Source organism: Homalodisca vitripennis, chromosome 5 (assembly GCF_021130785.1).
Source record: "Homalodisca vitripennis isolate AUS2020 chromosome 5, UT_GWSS_2.1, whole genome shotgun sequence".
NCBI classification, from domain to species: Eukaryota; Metazoa; Arthropoda; class Insecta; order Hemiptera; family Cicadellidae; genus Homalodisca; species Homalodisca vitripennis.
Genome location: NC_060211.1, coordinates 182534630 through 182547601, shown reverse-complemented (window position 1 = coordinate 182547601; position 12972 = coordinate 182534630). Strand labels below are relative to the sequence as shown.

The 12972-nt window shown below is 31.6% G+C and overlaps 1 protein-coding gene across 1 annotated transcript in view; it reads right to left on the bottom strand.

Annotated features, from left to right (window-relative positions):
* Nucleotides 1–2065: 2065 nt before the first annotated feature.
* Nucleotides 2066–12972, bottom strand: part of LOC124363291 (solute carrier organic anion transporter family member 74D-like) — a 108666-nt gene continuing 97759 nt past the window's right edge. The window contains exon 9 of the mRNA XM_046818516.1: nt 2066–11453. The gene's annotated coding sequence lies outside the window, so the exon portion shown is untranslated. The remainder of the gene's footprint in view (nt 11454–12972) is intronic.

The following is a 12972-nucleotide window of genomic DNA, read 5'->3' as shown; positions in this document are numbered from 1 at the left end:
TCCTTACATATATTATATGAAAGAGACCAGTTTTTTAACCAAAGTATGAAAATTTACAATTTTGAATGGCCGCCATTTTGTGAAGAGACATTGAAAGACATGTAGGTGACACTGGAATTCATATTTATTCTTTTCTTTACTCACAAATTAAAAAAAGGATGCAATTTAAAAGTTTTAGCTGTCCCCACATCTCTATTTTACAATTACATTTTACAGAACCATATCCCCATATTAATCCTCCATGGCAGCACAAAAACACATTTTGGTCTTATACCATTAGGCTATAAACTGCAAGCTCACTTGCTTTGCTTTATTTTACTAGGTATTGCAACAAATTTTCCAAATCCTCATTATTGTAATTTGATTAACCCCCTAACAATTTTATTTTTGTACATTAAACTGTGATATTTTGCACATGTTTTTTGCTTTTTTTCCAGAGACAGGTTTGTAGAGTTTATATACAGGGTGTATATAAATGAATATCAGGGTTTTAACAATTTGTAGTTTTTTTTTACATATAACTTAAAATTATAATTCATATATCAAATCAAAGAGCAACTCAAACAATTTTGCTTGTTGTCACCTGTGCCCATATGTACGCAATGTTTCCTCTACCATCCATTAGAAAGTGCTAGTAGCAAAAATGACGACTCATGAACAGAAAGCTTTTTGTGTTCGGCAGTTGGCAAAGGCTGAATCTTTAGTAACTGTGCAATGTGCGTTCCGTATAAAGTTTGGTTGTGATCCTCCAAGTGATAATAACATCCGTAGATCTTAGGATCAGTTTCAAGATACTGATTGCCTTTGCAAAGGGAAGAGTAAGGGACGACCAACAGTTAGTGAAGAGAGTGTTGAGTGAATGAGAGTTTTTCACACATGACCCACAGAAATCAGTTCGGAAGGCCAATTGTGAATTAGCAATGCCAATGACGACTGTTTGTAAAGTTTTACGGAAACGCTTACAACTACATCCTTATCGTTTGTAGTTGTTACTGACTCTAAAGCCTGCTGTCTAAGGTTTACATTCCAATTTTGAAAACAAAATGTTGCACGATAATGAAGATTTTCTGGATCATGTCATTTTCAGACATGAATCAACAATTCACCTTAGTGGACATGTGAACAATCACAATGTGCACAACTGAGGTTCAGAAACCCTCACGAGATGGTACAATTGCAGCGAGTCTCCCCTAAATTGAATGTTTTGTGTGCCATATCTAAGTGGCAAGTTTACGGACCTTTCTTTTTTGGAGAAGAAACTGTAACTAATATTTCTTTATCTTGATGCTCTAAAGCTATGGCTATTTCCTCGATTGGAAGAAGATGAACCACAGAGCTTCATTTGGCAGCAAGATGGTGTACTGGCATAACTCAAAACACGATTAGTTGAATGTCAATGTAACCAAGCGTTGTATTCGTGCAAGGAGCCTAATGACAGAGCTTGTTTCGCATGGCCTCCACGTTCATCCGACCTGACACCATGTGATTTCTACCTTTGGAGATTCATATTGTGTATATGTGCCTTCACTACCAGCTGACGTACCCGACTTAAGGAACAGGTTTGAAGCAGCTGTTGCGACAATCATCCCAGACACATTCATCAAAGTTTGGGAAGAACTGGGCTATCGACTTAATGTGTGCCGTGTGACGAATAGAGCTCACATAGAACACTTGTAAGCTTGCAAGTATAACTAATTGAGTTGCTCTTTAATTTCAGTTATTAATTATAATTTTCAGTTTTATACAATAAAAACCGTTAAAACTCCTATATTCATTTATAAACATACACACACACACACACAAAATACACACATGTGCAATCACACATGCATGCACACACACACTCATGTATGCACTAATAAACACATGCACACGTGTGCACACAATATTAGGATAGACAACAGAATAAAACAAGAACAATATAACAAAGTCAGTTGCACAACTTCAAACAATGGTTGTAAATGTAATATTACATCAAAAACCGTGAAGGGGTTAATAAATTACGAGAAATGTTTGATACATTTTCTACTACTAATCGAGTGTGTTCGGGTATTAAAAATAAATCTTTCACAACTATCAAAACATTTTAATTATAAATATTCGTGGATGGGAACAAAGTGGGCAGTAAGGAAAACATAACCTATGGTATTGTACATAAATGCTTTCAACAGGAGTGTGATGTTTCGTTCCTAAAAAAATTACGAAATATTGTCAAGTTTTACAAAATATCCAAAACTACTTTACTTATCAGAACGCTTATCCGTTTATCCACAGGTTGTACTTCAAATGTGAAACCTTGAAGACAGAAAGCACTGATTTGAGTTGTACTGTTTACAAAATATTTTTCAGAAGTTAGGCTTATATACAGATGATGTATACAAAACTACACGAGCACTTGGATAATTGACACCACATTAATTTCCCTCAGTCACTCTTGTATAAGCAGTAAGCTTGTGTATAAAAATATAAAACTGCTTTCGCTACAAGATGTTTACTTTTACTGGCATTATTATAAATCTTTAAGGACTTGATGTTGTAGTACAAGTTTAGGAAGGCAAATATCAATCTTTTACTACATAAATTCTGGGTAAAGACTAAAGCACTTTTAGGTTCAGTAAAATTTTGCACACTTCTTGTAGGCATGTGCCTGTAAAAATCAATAGTTTCCCAAATTTTGATGTGTTTATAGTCATTTGAAATCTCTGTTAGAAATATGGTCTAGTTCCAATTCTGAGTACTACTAATGGAAGTTAAAAATTTCTAATTTGATATTAAGTGTTTTAAGATACACAAGTATCAAGATATTTTGTTAGACTAAGAACTAAACTATGCCTTATAATTCTTAAATGTCTTTGAAAATAATGGGGAAATCATTCAAGTAGATGATGATATAAAAGGATATTCCTACAAATCTGCCATTGATGAAATGCGAATAAAAAATGTAGTTTTAATTTTTAATTGGTTTAAAAACATAAACTAATTTTCTGAGTATAAACAATACAAATTAATTTTCCTACCTATATGTGTAGGTATTGAGTTTGTGCTAGAGTTTATATAGTTGCAATAGAGCCGAAGTTTTCTAGTATACAAGACTTTAAGTATGAAATGAGGTATAATTGTTTTACAACCAACTTTACGAAAATAATATTTGTTTAATGATTGTGATATTGATTTGAATTCTGCATTAAAAATAACAAGAATGTTAAGATCCAGCAGTAAAAATGACCTTGAGTTTTATCCCATAAGAGCAATATTTACACCTTCATTTTTGGTCATAGAATTACGGAAGATGTCTTAATTTATAGATAGTTATGATATATGTACGTCCAAACGTGTATACTTTTGAATATTTAAACAACAGTGTTCAATAAAACAGGAGTTTTCTCGATAAACAATAAAAATAACAAAACTAAAATAATGAAGTAAACAGCTGATTGCATATAACTTAAATAAATAAATGTTTCTGTCTTATATCTATTTTCTTTCTAACCGGAATAATTATTTTCATGCATGATTTTTCATTCAGTGATCTAACAATGACACAGGTATTTTGCCCAAGCAAATATAAAACATAATCTGTGATATACTTGCATTTTTAACAATGATCAGTTCAAAATAACTTTGTACATTCATAAGTATATGCATATATACAAATATTTTCTAACTCTACAAATTTCGCTATAAGTTACTTAAATCTCAATGTATTACATCCAAAACATTTAAAAATATTAAATTTATAATGTAGGCTTATAGTAGGTATATATATTTTAGCAGTGCTATACAAAATAGCCTATTATAAAAATAAAAATTCTTCGTAAAGACTACTAAAGATGGGTCTATTCCAATTCCTTGATTCCCGAGTATAGGTGTTACCGATTCTTTTGTAATTCTTAATTATATCTTAAAGCAAACATTACCAATCCAACACTTAAAGAACCACCAATGCCATTCTATTACTTAAAGCCAATTTATTCGACTTTGTCTATATCACTTTTTGGTATTAGAACTAAAAACTCTATCTCCAATTTTACTATTACTATGGCATTTTACTATATGGTGCCATGTTATATTACAGTTGCTCAAGTATGAATATTACCAAATGGCAACAAACTGTGACACATTACAGTATAGCAACTCACTGTACATTACACCAACTAATAACTTAGCATATGTTTTCGGTAGGTTAGTTAAATAAATATTTAGGTTCAAAACAAGACCGGGTTTTTCGGGCCACACGTATATTTGAAGGAACCGTGCTAAAGGATGACGGAGTGGTGGAACGTGTTAGGGCCCGGCCAAATATATTTTTCAGGGCACACCAAAGCTCAGTACAGCCCTGGTTTCAAAACAACAACAATTACCTAACCTAACGACAACTAACTCACCGGGAGGTTTACTTTTGACCAATTTATACTTTCCACTTGAACCTACACTGGACACAGCAAAAACCATTTAGTCATAAATCTGGGAACCTTATGGATGTCCAGGAGCAGTACTTCACTAACTGCTAATATTGAGATTCTGGGGTGCAAGGGTAATTCAATAGGTCTAGTCTACTGCGGGAAACGACTGTTGGAGTTGGTGGAGATAAGTGTTAAAGGCTGTTGCTAGCCTAGACATAAGAGCGTGCCACCTACCTGCTTTGACTGGAGAAGATGGTACAAAAACTAAAACCCTCTTCTACACTATGTGTCTGGTAATCAATGAAAAACAACATTGGAACTTTAAATGTTCAATGTTTGAATGGTTCACTTTTTACGTACAATGAGAACTGTTTAGTATAGAGCAGCAGTTCTGGCATTATAATTGAAATTGTGCTCAGAATTCAGATTAATACAATAACTAGGGATTCAAGATCACAAGAAATTGTGTTTGGAATAGATCCATCCCTATAAACACAAATCAAAACTTTCTCTAACGCTATTTACAAATGCATTGCAACGTTTAAATTAAAATCATTAATATTTAGAAATGTACTGAAAATCATTTTATATGTATCATTAAATAAAAATTCATTTCAAAGTTCTTGTGTTTATAAGAAAACAATGTATTCACATTTTAGTAACAAAACTTTTTGTTTCAAATAACTCATATAAAATGATACTCAATTTTCCAAAGTAATTTTAAATCACCAGCAATTTATGTTATCTCTTAAAACTTCCGGCAAAATATTGTGGCGAATGCGCGGAATTTTCGTTTAAAAGTTACCAAATCAGGTATTCATTAAAATTTTGGAAGTAACTTTTTTATTAATTAGATTATTCAGTCTTGACAGGACTTAAAAAAATACTTTGAATTCAAAATTTTCCCCATTAAATTTGGATATCTGTTCACATAAATCTATTTTAAAGCATTTATGAACACAAAATGTGGTAACTTTTCATCTAACGAACAACCTATACTGATTTATATTGTACCCTAAAAACATACTTTTTTCCCTCGTGATTACACTAAATAAATATACATTGAGAATAAAAGCTCGAGTATTTCCTAGTTTATATCCTGATATTTTGTTAGACATTTGTTAATTAATGTGTTTGTAAATTTGATTGTACATTACATTATTTTACTCAGACTAGAATATGTAATTTGTTTATAATAAACTTATTATTCTATTATTCTATTGTTACTTTAAAAGTAGAATATTGTATACAGGGTCTGCACTGAAATACAGGTGATGGAACAATTATATGAATATACTGGTAATGAGCAATAGAAATGAGGCATAACAATAGAACCTTGTCGGAATTAAATGCCCAATAACTATTAATTAATTATCTCATTAGGAATCATAAATAATAATTCCAACTCTAGCCTCGGGTTACAAACCATCTTACAAACAGTATATATCAAGTACTTCAGCTATAATACGGTACTGTATTTCATTACAATTTAGCTTAACAAAATTTATTATTTTTAACTAATTTTTAGTAGACTATACATTACTAAGAAACATAATAAACTTCAAAATGTTACATCTATATACATCAACGTATTTAACTAATTAATATGTACGAAGGGAGGGAAAGCTACTTCATGCTTTATGAATCTAACGTAATTTGTTAAATCAATTATAAATATATTTTTTTATCAGCTTTACGCATTACGTCTATTAGAGCCATCACGAAGGATGAGGAATCCATACATCTCTTAAGCTTAACTAGAACTGGAAACGAGTTCAACAATAACGTGAAATAATATGAACTACAACGTTTGTAAATAAAATTCTTGCGATAAAAATAAACAAAAGTTCAACAGCACACACTATTTAACACAAATGATCTCAAACCTCAAAAAGTACATAATATATAACAAATATATAAAATTAACTTACATCAAAATGGACACAGCCCGAGTATTCTTCGTAGAGGCGACATCACGTATCGTTACATCGTTGTGATGTAGATCTATCCTTAGATTCTCAGGGAACTCTACATATTTACATAATGCTTATATTTTACATCTCTTTACTAACTACTTATGCGACGAATGATAATAAGGTGAATATAAACTTTTAAATGTCGACTAACCCTAATCCTTATCTACACTTAGGCTACTGGTACAACAGTCGGCCGTTCGGCTTCAACAAACTACATTATATATGATGTAGTATGGTTTTTACTCATTAGAATATACTTGTTGCACTTTTATTACATATTGAGATTCTCGAACGCCAGAGTTACATTCTGAAGAAGCAACACACACTGTGTTGACAAGCGAACAGCAAAATCGTGTTTATCTTCAATTAATAAACTAATACGACTGCGTTAAACATTGCATTAGTTGCACTCTATTTGTGACATGAGTAACAGCACAAAGTAGGTTAGATTTCAACTATTTGTCTGACACTATTTCTATACATTTTATTGTGCACTAATTGAATAAAAAAAGAATATTTTGAAGTCTAGGAGATGCTTGAATCACACCTGATACTGCTTATTTAAGATTATACACTCTAATTAGGCCTACGAGTATCGTTAAAGACATCATATTTTGTAATGTCTTCTTTTCATTACAAGATTCCCAGGACGTTGTAATGCACGTTTTCATTCATACAGTAGCACAATATTCTGCTCTAACTGGTGTATTCGGGGTATTTCAGTAGAAATCATCAATTTCAAATACAACGTCAATTTGTAGAAAATGTACATTTTTTACAGTAAATGTATTATTTAGATTAGTTTAGAGAGAACTAAAAAATTGGAGTCTGTTTCTGTTGTAAATTCTCAGGATCTCGTATAATTTGGTAGGTACTCTGCTTAAGAGTTCTCGTAACACACCAGAAGTAGAAAAAGGCTAAACCACTACTGCAGTACGTTTTGTGAGAAATATATAACGGCTATGTTACAAATCTTACAATTCCAATTTCAGACAAAATGTTTGCATACTATGATAAAAAAACTTATTCAGTTTTCGCTATTAACAAGCTGCCAATTAATTGAAGAACATTTAATAAGTGGATATTCAAACTAAATGTTTTAATAGACAAAGTTTTAAGTAAACATGGTAGTATTTTGATTGACAGGAGAACAGACCAGTGAAGAAAACCTAAGTCGCAACAAACAATATTATTACCCGATTTCCGGACGGAGGAGGAGTTATAAAACACAGCTTAAACGAGAGTTCAGGCTACCAATAAAAATATAAGTGACTTACAGAACGTGCACACCTAACGCAGGATTAACTGATTTATCAATGTTCTATTCATGTTGATCATAGTCTAGCCTAATCCAGCGTAGGCCTACTTTATGGTTTTTTCGTATTTTCCCTAACCGTTTACTACAAATTTATCTCTGTGCGTTATGAAGAAATTTGTAAACGTCAAGGCACATAAACTACCAACAACTCTAATAACAATTCTATCAACTGGACGAGAAATGCTTTTAATGCTGTCTGCTCTGTTTGTTATCATTTACGTCAACTTCAAAAGTGCCTGTTTTGTGTTTATCCGGCCTTATCTTGTCCATTTGTAAAGTAACTAAAACTCTGTTAGGCCTTCGACACTAGTACAAAACACATAAAAGTTGTCCAAAGTTATCTAATCAACATTCATAGAAAACTTTATGTACAAGATAGAAAAATCTAAAGATAGGCTCAGTATTAACACACATGATACGATTCTACAGTTTACACATACATAGATTTTCTGATTAGGCTAAATTTCAGTTAAAATTGCAGAAGATATCTACGTAATTACCTGACTTAATATTTAGATTTCTTAACTTGTTTGAAAAACAAGCACTCGAGTTGTCTCACTTTAAGATGAATTCAAAAGAAAGCCATTCTTTCGATTCCCGTATTTTTGGCCTTGTTAAGTTCTATATAACATTGTTATTTCTATTTTGATTCAGTCTTTTATGGTTACAAATCAAGATACAAAACCTATCAGGATCGATTTACCGTTTTGATAATTTTGTATAAGCATTTGGTACTAAAATCCTTTGCATTAGCACAGAAATGACTGTTTAACGAAGACAAACTTTGGTGTTTAAAATTTATCCAGATAGTGTGTTTTAGTTGTTAAATTGTAAGTTTTAGATGTACATTTACAATGTAAAAATTACGGTAATAGAACTTCGTCTATCTTACAAGTTCTTGTTTACTAATGGCCTGTTTACATTCTGATTACATTAAATAGAAGCCAGATAACGTAAGTAGATTTCTACTGTAATTAAATTATTATCCTGTTTCCATGAGCATGCAGGTAGCAAAACAAATAATATTGTTAAAGATAATTATTACCTATTAACAGTAGGTACACTATATGATTTAATCTATTCTGAGATAAATAAAAGTATACAGCATTAAAAATTGTACATGCAATTATCGGACATTACAAAATACTTGAAACTTGCAAACATCAATATTGCAAATTAAAATAAAACTCTTATTAACACTTTGATTGAGGATCGTTTTTAAAATGTAATGAAATTCTAGAATATTGGCGATATTTTCAATGATCTTACCTGAATAGTTCTGCTCAATTTGAAGCATCAATAAAGGCATTTGTTACACAATTCATCATATAAAAATGCGCAAAGTGTTAAAACACTTGTTGTTAAAAACATGTTGTTTATTTATCAGCTCAACCAACGTAAAGTTGAAAAATTAATTGCGAAGTTCAGTAAAATTATTTGGAAATGTCTCATTGTTAAGTATATTTTCCGAGTAGTAAAAAAAACTGCCAATGGTCCATGTGAAGAGCCAACATTCAAAGTGCTAATCAAACTCGTCAGTTTGAATCTAAATGTCTCAGAGCTGTAAAACTGTAAAATTGTTGTAAAAACAACTTATATGTAAAAATCAATTACTTAATACTATTTCATGCCATATAAAATTTGTACTGAGAATTTCCTTAAACAATAGGTTGTTGAGTTTGTGATGCTTCTTTAGAGCTTTTTTTAGCTTAATAATTAAAAACTTAATCAGTTAAAAATGCTCCAGGTAAGTTATTAAAATCCCTTCTCAAGTCGGGAACGTAAACACTACAAATATTATTTCAAACAGATAATGATTAATTATTTTGACTAACCCTTTCTTTAGGAAAAAGAAGGTTTAAAAGATGCTGACATCCATGAGCTATGAAAGTTGGTTCAAAACCACTCAATACTTCTTTAAGACTTCTTTATTTGATATAAAAGGAGAGTTGAGAAGGTGTTATCTTGTTTAACAGTCATATGAAATTGGACTTTTATCGTCATGATAACAACAACCCCATAATATTGTGTATGTGTTTGGCACATAGGTGTTGGAAGCATCACAATTGGAACATAAAAGTCTAAAGTTACAGAGACAATCTACAGGTTATACTCAAACACTTAATATAGTCACGCATAGCATCAATATTTAGACACATTATTATGGGTAGAAAAAACATTTAATTGATAACTAAAATAAAAACTTAAGTTCAACCCTTTGTAATATAAAATAATAGACTATTTAACATAAACTTCATTATACATAAACGTTAGGTAAAATATGTTAAAAATTAAACTATGCAATAAAAATATGCAATTTTTAAGCAGTAAAAAACTTTGTAGCCTCAAAAACGCTGTTTTTAATTTTTGTTTAAACACCACTAATTTGGTTTTAATTATTTTAGATATATTTTGGTTGTAATTGTAGCTTTGAAATTAGTACTTTTAGTAACGAGAAATTTAAACTGAATTTTTTATATGTCCCTCTGTATATTTTACAATACACAAATACGATTTACGACAGTTACAAATTGTGGAAAGGTACAAGAAGCACACACTTCCTATCAAAGCTCAAGCATAGTCAGCATTCGATTCTGTATGTTACTAGAAATCAATGGTAGATATCTCTCGTCAGTCTGTAAAATCAGATCCCTGAGACTTCTGGCAGTGTGACGGACAAAGAGGTATTTCGGAACGTAAACTTCTACGTGTGGTACGTATCACGCGGCAGTGCACAGTTCAAATGAGAATTGAAATCGTTATAAATAAAAAATATCATACATAGCAGTTGGACACTATAGTAATAAAGATTACATGAACACAATGTAAGTAACTATACAACTAAATATAACATTACGGTCAACTCTTAGTAACACACGTTAATAAGTCGGAGAACTATAAAAATACTGGAGTAACAAAAACGCCACTGATTTTTACAATGAAACAAACATACAGCACATCATATCCATTCTCAAATCAATCATAATCACCTCAATTAATTAAAACTGTACCTTTAGAAAATTAAAATAATCCAAACACAATAGATAATTACAACAGTGTTTACACTTGTGACAAGAAATTGATTGTGGATTTTACAAACCAAAGATAAACACCCCTGATCCTTTCTGAGGTTTATAACTAACAGAATTTGCGCTATGTGCCACCAATGGTAATACTAGGTCTGGCAGTTGGATTCAACTGTGAATATCGTTCTATTGGTACTTCTGTGCTCTATATTTTCTGTGTTATAACGATCGCTCTACATCCATTAATGGGAAACATTAGGTCCAATTAATTAAATAGGTCTGATACCATTTTTTTTGTAGCATTTGTCATAAAACAGCCAGACTCAGCGTGGCTAGATTTCCGTGGACCATATTTGAATAACCCAAAGATTAATTCAGAGCGATGGTGTTATTCCGTAGTGTTACTAAGTTTTGACCAAAAACGTATTTTTAGAACCTAATGATTAATAACTTAACTGGAGCATTTTCAAGTTATAACCTAAGAGTACAATCTTGTCTTAATTATGTGATGCATCGTTAGTTAACCAGTGATGAAATTAACTACAGTCTAGTTTTGCACTGAACTAACCTAAAGCTTACATAAGCACATATTTACAAAAATAGACTTTCTAGAGGGACAGTGGAGGAACTATCTGGAGTGATGCTTGTGCGTGGGTGTAAGGTTGGCATCACTGAGGTAGTGGACACTGCCTGACTCTGGTAACGTTGCGTCCCTAGGGACTTGTCACTACTGCAACACAACACGTCTGTTAGCTAATCTTTAATTCATTCACACAACACGTCTGTTACGTAATGTTTAATTCATTCACACAACACGTCTGTTACATAATCTTTAATTCATTCACACAACACGGCTGTTAGCTAATTTTTAATTCATTTACACAACACGTCTGTTAGCTAATCTTTAATTCATTCACACAACACGTCTGTTAGCTAATTTTTAATTCATTTACACAACACGGCTGTTAGCTAATTTTTAATTCATTTACACAACACGTCTGTTAGCTAATCTTTAATTCATTCACACAACACGGCTGTTAGCTAATTTTTAATTCATTTACACAACACGTCTGTTAGCTAATCTTTAATTCATTCACACAACACGTCTGTTACATAATCTTTAATTCATTCACACAACACGGCTGTTAGCTAATTTTTAATTCATTTACACAACACGTCTGTTAGCTAATCTTTAATTCATTCACACAACACGTCTGTTACATAATCTTTAATTCATTCACACAACACGGCTGTTAGCTAATTTTTAATTCATTTACACAACACGTCTGTTACGTAATCTTTAATTCATTCACACAACACGGCTGTTAGGTCATCTTTAATTCATTCACACAATGCGTCTGTTACGTAATCTTTAATTCATTCACACAACATGTCTGTTACGTAATCTTTAATTCATTCACATATTTTATACTCCTCTTAACCTCTTCTTCATACTATCACCACATGATAACTGTAATGAATCCAGAAAAATTGATATTTTATAAATTAATTACTTTATTTAAACACACCATTAAATCAACATTAAAACCATGTCAACAAAACAACTGACTACATTTAACCCTTTAACTGCTGAGCAATTTATGCAGCCTTCTCTTGGATTAATAAGTTACCCGAGTTGGAAATTTAACAGTAGATTAACCAGTAGAGCTACAATAACGGAAGTTACATTACAATTTAGCCTGTTTATTTCTGCATTCAGACGAATAAAGCAAATAATTTACAAACAACAACTTTCAGTTTTGATGTCGATAAAGACATGAAAAGGGTATCAATTGTTGGTACTTGCACTAAACTGCATCTTTGAAACTTCTGACCTGATGAAGACCAAATTTATATACAAGATTGGTACAAGTGTACCGTTTTTAAATATTTTATTACAGAATTGAAAATGAAAAAGTCTTATTATATTACTGTCTTAAATTTATTCTTGAACAGCAGGTTAAAAAAATGCCGAAGTATTGAGTATAATGAAGCTCCTAGGTAGAAAGGTGATAACACCTACCTCCTCAGAAGGACACATGGCAATAATAAAGGAATTGTTTGGTGCTGAAATGATAACAAGTATGTCAGAATGCATTTTAAAGAAATAATCCTTTTGATAAACCAAACAATGTTTCGAGATAATATTAAGATAAATGGAATACAAAGGAAAGCCTACCCTACCAAAGGTGTTCTGTAAGTTTTATACTACAAGTTCACAACTGGATCCAATTCCAGGGTTTGGTGTA